The following is a 6,587-nucleotide window of genomic DNA, read 5'->3' on the forward strand; positions in this document are numbered from 1 at the left end:
CCTGGTCCCACCAAACAATGAAGGATGAATAATGAGCCACATAGCATGTTTTGTTGTTGCTGTTGTTGTTGGTACGGGTACCAGTTATTCAATCATTTTAGGCATCATGTATATATTTACCTTACCAAATGTCTGCTTACAACCATGTAAATTTGTTGCTCAGATAAACTAGAAGCACTCAGAGTGCAAACCTCCGCCAAGGCCATGGGGTCACTGACGCCATAACATCTACACGCCGTGGAATCACTGAACCTAAAAAAGTCTAACAATGATGTTTGCTCAGTAGTAAAAAAGTTTAATCTGCTGTGAATGGATAGCATGTATCCTTAGCGCTTGGCATCACAGTTTATTGCAGCTTGCACTTTCCCAGAAGCTACTGTCATCTGAGCACTGATATTGATATTGCATGTGCTTATAGACAAAAACAAATGAGACAAAATTAAATGTATTATTCAACTAAACTGCAAATATATGAATGTTTTAACATTTATGAAACACTTCTCTAAACAAGGCCATAGGGTCACTGACCCTAAAGAGATTCCCTCCTTGGCACAGTGAACTATTTCTTTTTGTCTCTTTCTCTAAAATTGTATATAATAATCATTAGATTATTAATATATAAACAAAAATAAATGTAAGAAATATTACAATTTGAAAACAAATGCACCCGAACATGATGACAGCTGCAACTGCTTAATGCTAACTTTTAACATTGAAAATGACATAGACATGCTAACGCGTTAGCATTGGGATCCAGAGCACCACTAAAATTTAATCACTTGATCTTCTTGTCATTTCCAACCACTCCACAAAATTTCATAAAAACCTTTTGAGTTATCCTGCTGACAGACAGACAAACAAACAAACAAACGCAACCGAAAACATAACCTCCTTGGCGGAGGTAAAAATGATGAATTGAGCTAAACTGAATAGTGGCTCTGAGTGGCTCTTAGAGGCAGAATATTCGGCTAATGAGGCTCATGGCGCTAATTTCAAGAAGTTCAAAATTTAGCAACAACAGCGTGGGGCAGTTTGTGTATGGGGCACTACAAGGATTTTAGAGACATGTTTGTAGTAAGGACGAGGCTGTTAAAAGCCTATTATCTGAACACCTGGCAGCCACGAGGACAGGACAGGCAATTTTGGCTCCGCCCTCTCCCACACTTCGTCATGACAATTCCACCTCCATTGTGCGCTGGATGCTGTATATAAAACAATTTTATATTTGATTTATAAATCCGAACCATAAGTCAAACCTGCTTTCCTTTTCAAGACGTCTGCCTCACAACTGGACCACTGTATGCTGTGAAGGATAATGACTTTTGTTTTTGTTTTTTTTTGTGGCAGCCTGGTAGCCAGGACCCTTCCGCTGGGGTAGAGTTGAGCTCAGCTCCTCTCAACTGCTTGACTGCTGCAAAATACGTAACAGACCGGAACAAACATGTATGATTTTAGGGTTTACGAATGTATTTTAGCCTTACTAACTATGCCAAAACATTAGCGGACTAAATTAGCGAAGCTAAAGTTAGCTAAGGTAATTGGTCCGCTAATGGTTTTTGAAGTTAGCTGAAAAACTAATCTGCTAACAAAAAAGTTAGCTTTGCTAATTAGCGGATTAGCGGAACTGTGCCCACCACTGCACATGACATTCTAAAATACATGACATGGTAAGTGTGGGCGGAGCAAGAGACTTGTTAAATCTTACAAGAGGTAACATTATAGCAATATTGAATTTGAAAAACAACGAAAATTTAGCATGACTTACCCAAATGTCGCCATGACTATTGGAATTACAGTTCTCACAAAACCCAGCAGTCACATACCATCAGTCAATGGAAACAATGTCATTTCGTTGTTGTGTTCTGTCAACATTCTAAAAATTTTGCTTAACTTTTGGGCAGATCTGTAATGAAAACCCACCTTGTCACAAGTAGACCATGTGGGTGTGTCACCGAAAAGCTTTCATTGCGCTGTGTCACAGTTTAAGCAAAATGTGGATTTCTGTTACTTATGTCACAAGTCTAAAATGAACCACTCTAAGAATACATGTTGCTTTTGGCAGGACAGTATCGACATTTGCAGTCATACATTTATGGGACATTGCAGATTTTCATGACAAACACTCAACCATATTTAAACTTTAAAAGTAGGTGAAAACAATTTTTGTGCAATATTACCCCTTTAAAGTGTGCAAATGGACACGCTGTTTGCCATGCCAAGAAAAATATAGCACATTACTACATGCACACATCTGTCCAAACATGCAGCTTGTAAACAAACATACACTTCTACTCCATCCTACCTGTGCTGTGGCCTGCCCAACCAACCGTAATATTTGCCATGTGGCAGTCACAACAGGTTTGGCTCTTCATTCGGCTCAGTCTGCCCAAATTCAGTTAACAGGTTTCAACCGCAATGAGGGAATGTCAAACCAAGAATGCACTAATCAATCATATTTCACTTCAAGCACGCTTGGGCTAAACCACAACCAACCATCGCCCTTAGTGCCTGCTACGGTTCCTCCCTTCTTTGGTGTTGTGTGAGTCTCTTGAGCACATAGTGTGGGGAAACACTTAATGAATCAGACAAGCAGTTCACATGGACAATAATGAGCAGGTTTTGGTTGAGGGGAACCACAATTTCTACTTTCCACCAAGGTGCTTGAGTTAGTGTTACAGCAATAATGAATTGCACCGCAGGGATGCCTCTTAAACATACCCTTATTATATGGTCAGTACTGAACTAGACATGCACACGAAGGCGCGCGCCTGGCAAATGCACACGATGTCTTACAGTAGTGTTCAGAATAATAGTAGTGCTATGTGACTAAAAAGATTAATCCAGTTTTTGAGTATATTTCTTATTGTTACATGGGAAACAAGGTACCAGTAGATTCAGTAGATTCTCACAAATACAACAAGACCAAGCATTCATGATATGCACACTCTTAAGGCTATGAAATTGGGCTATTAGTAAAAAAAAAAAAAAAGTAGAAAAGGGGGTGTTCACAATAATAGTAGCATCTGCTGCTGATGTTCAAACTGCTTTTTTAGCAATCCTGTGAATCACTAAACTAGTATTTAGTTGTGTAACCAGAGTTTTTCATTATTTCTTCACATCTGCGAGGCATTAATTTTGTTGGTTTGGAACCAAGATTTTGCCCGTTTACTAGTGTGCTTGGGGTCATTGTCTTGTTGAAACACCCATTTCAAGGGCATGACCTCTTCAGCATAAGGCAACATGACCTCTTTAAGTATTGTGACATATCCAAACTGATCCATGATACCTGGTATGCGATATATAGTCCCAACACCATAGTAGGAGAAACATGCCCATATCATGATGCTTGCACCACCATGCTTCACTGTCTTCACTGTGAACTGTGGCTCGAATTCAGAGTTTGGGGGTCGACTCACAAACTGTCTGCGGCCCTTGGACCCAAAAAGAACAATTTTACTCTCATCAATCCACAAAATATTCCTCCATTTCTCTTTAGGCCAGTTGATGTGTTCTTTGGCAAATTGTAACCTCTTCTGCACATGTCTTTTATTTAACAGAGGGATGTTGCAGGGGATTCTTGCAAATAAATTAGCTTCACACAGGTGTCTTCTAACTGTCACAGCACTTACAGGTAACTCCAGACTGTCTTTGATCATCCTGGAGCTGATCAATGGGTGAGCCTTTGCCATTCTGGTTATTCTTCTATCCTTGTTTTCCATTTTCTTCCACGCGTCTCTATTTTTTTTTTCTTTTCATTTTAAAGCACTGGAGATCATTGTAGATTAACAGCCTATAATTTTTTGCACCTGCGTATACGTTTTCCCCTCTCCAGTCAACTTTTTAATCAAACTACGCTGTTCTTCTGAACAATGTCTTGAATGTCCCATTTTCCTCAGGCTTTCAAAGAGAAAAGCATGTTGAACAGGTGCTGGCTTCATCCTTAAATAGGGGACACCTGATTCACACCTGTTTGTTCCACAAAATTGACGAACTCACTGACTGAATGCCACACTACTATTATTGTGAACACCCCCTTTTCTGCTTTTTTTTTACTAATAGCCCAATTTCATAGCCTTAAGAGTGTGCATATCATGAATGGTTGGTCTTGTTGGATTTGTGAGAATCTACTGAATCTACTGGTACCTTGTTTCCCATGTAACAATAAGAAATATACTCAAAAACCTGGATTAATCTTTTTAGTCACATAGCACTACTATTATTCTGAACACTACTGTATATCAGCAACTTGGCTGAATCCATCACTCCAAACAATGTAAGCCTATACTGCCATTCAGGAGTTCATCTCAGCAGACTAAATTAGGTCATTTAATGTAAACAAAGAAAAAGCATATCTGTTGCAATATGCCTCTTTACAGGGCTTTGATGTATTCATGGATAAATTGCCATAACCCCCCCCCCCCCCCCCCCCCCCATTTCCTCTGGCCCTCAGGACAATGTCTTTACTGATATAAATCAGCTTTACTGCAACTGGTCAAAATTTTCTTATTCACATAACAGAGCTTTTAAGCGATCATCTATCAGCAAAACTAATCTATTTTCCTCTCAAAAGGAGCTCTTTCATTTCAATTCATGGGTCCACTTAATTTCAGCACGAGATGTTTTAATGCAATGTCTATTATATGGAACGGCTGTACCCTTGAGCAAAGTACTTCACCTGCACTTCGTTGGTGCAAAGAGTTGCTTTGCATTGTGCTCTGGAATCTGCAAGTCATGTGAGATGAAAGACAGCGTGCAAGCCGCTAAATAATAACCCTAATTTATAAATTATAACTGAATTTCTCTGACCTCTTGTCTTTTTCTACCAGGTTTGATTAGGGAAAATTCCCCTAATGTGAATATTTTTGTACAAACCCAGATACACAACCTTGGCTTTATAGTCACACATGCACATTATTTTTCTGTAAAGTAGTCGGTAATGACAAAATAAAGTGCATCTTTTAAAAAAAAAATTATGAAGTGATTACAAAGATGATTAGTGAGCTATGATTAGATACAGTCCACCAAATTTAAACAAATTTGTATGACCTAACATGGCAAAACAACACCCCAGTATACAATGGCCGGTAGTGGGCACTGCACAGTTCAGATAACCAGCTAACAGCTAATTCGCAAATCTAGCTTTGTCATTAGCAGATTAACTTTTCAGCAAACTTTGGAAACCATTAACAGCTTCCACTAAAATTGCTTCAACTAAAGCAGGTCCCCACTGCTGATTTCTGGCCTCAGTTGACATCCTGAGTCCAAAAATCATCTAATCAGACCCAACTGTTCACAACAGCAGCTTAAGGTTGTGTGTCGTATTAGTTATACATGATTGTTTGTAGCAGCTGCACTCTGCGTTGTGTTGTTATGACTCCGCCCATTCGCTCCCCTCGGGACGAGAGTCTGACTCTCTAACCAGAAGGCAAAAAACCCAGGGCTCTGGCCTCATGACCAGAAAATCCTTTTGAGCTGTTGCTGAGTGAGGTTGTCCTTTGACCTCTACATTAGAGATATTACTAGGACTGCTTTCTTCCACCTGCGAAATATAGCGAGGATTCATCCTATCCATCTATGGCTAATGCTGAAACCCTGATTCCTGTGTTTGTCTCTTCTAGATTAGACTACTGCAATGTTCTATTTTCTGGTTTACAGCAGTCCAGCATTAGGGCTCTCCAATTGGTTCAAAATGCTGCTGCCAGACTTTTGACGCGAAGCAGAAAGTTTGACCACAGTACACGCATTTTGGCGTCTCTTCACTGGCTTCTTGTCCCAGTGAGATCAGATTTTAAGGTTCTGCTACTAACCTATAAAATTGTTCACGGACTGGCACCTCCCTTCGTAGCTGACCTAATTAAACTCTACGTACCAGCCCGGGTTTTGCGTTCTCAGGGTGCAGGACTAGTTTGTGCCCCTGGGGTGAATAAAATGTCTGCAGGTCACAGAGCTTAAGCTTATCATGCCCTGTTCTGTTTAATGATCTCCCAGCATCAATAAAACAGTCCAATTTTTTAGAGACTTTCAAGTCCAGACTTAAGACGCACTTATTTTCCCTTTCATATGGCTAGCATACTGGCATAGTATGTTACTATGCTTTTTACTCTTTTAATTCATTTTATTAGGAATTGTTTTTGTAAATTGTGTTGTTATTTGTGTCAGTAGCATGACCAAAGCTGAGGGTCACCCCTTTGAGTTTGGTCTGCTTGAGGTTTCTTCCTCAGAGGGAATTTTTCCTTACCACTGTCACCTGTGTGCTTACTCTGAGGGTTGGTAAAGTTAGACCTTGTTTGTGTGAAGCGCCTTGAGGCAACTTTGTTGTGATTTGGCGCTATATAAAATGAAATAAATTGAAATTGAAAATTTTAATTGAGGTTTACTAACTACATATCCACAACGATTCCTGCTTGCCTCCATTACATATACACCAGATTAATGCAGATTACAAGTGAACCTGAATGCAACCCCATGACACGGGAGCTACTAGATATGCTCAAAACGGTACTGTGTGCAATTTACATGCTAATATCTGAGGCTATGACAAGACATTACTACAAAGCTACAATAAATTTTAAATCTGAAAACTGTTC

The sequence above is a fragment of the Thalassophryne amazonica genome, chromosome 7 (genome assembly GCF_902500255.1).
Source record: "Thalassophryne amazonica chromosome 7, fThaAma1.1, whole genome shotgun sequence".
Taxonomy (NCBI): domain Eukaryota; kingdom Metazoa; phylum Chordata; class Actinopteri; order Batrachoidiformes; family Batrachoididae; genus Thalassophryne; species Thalassophryne amazonica.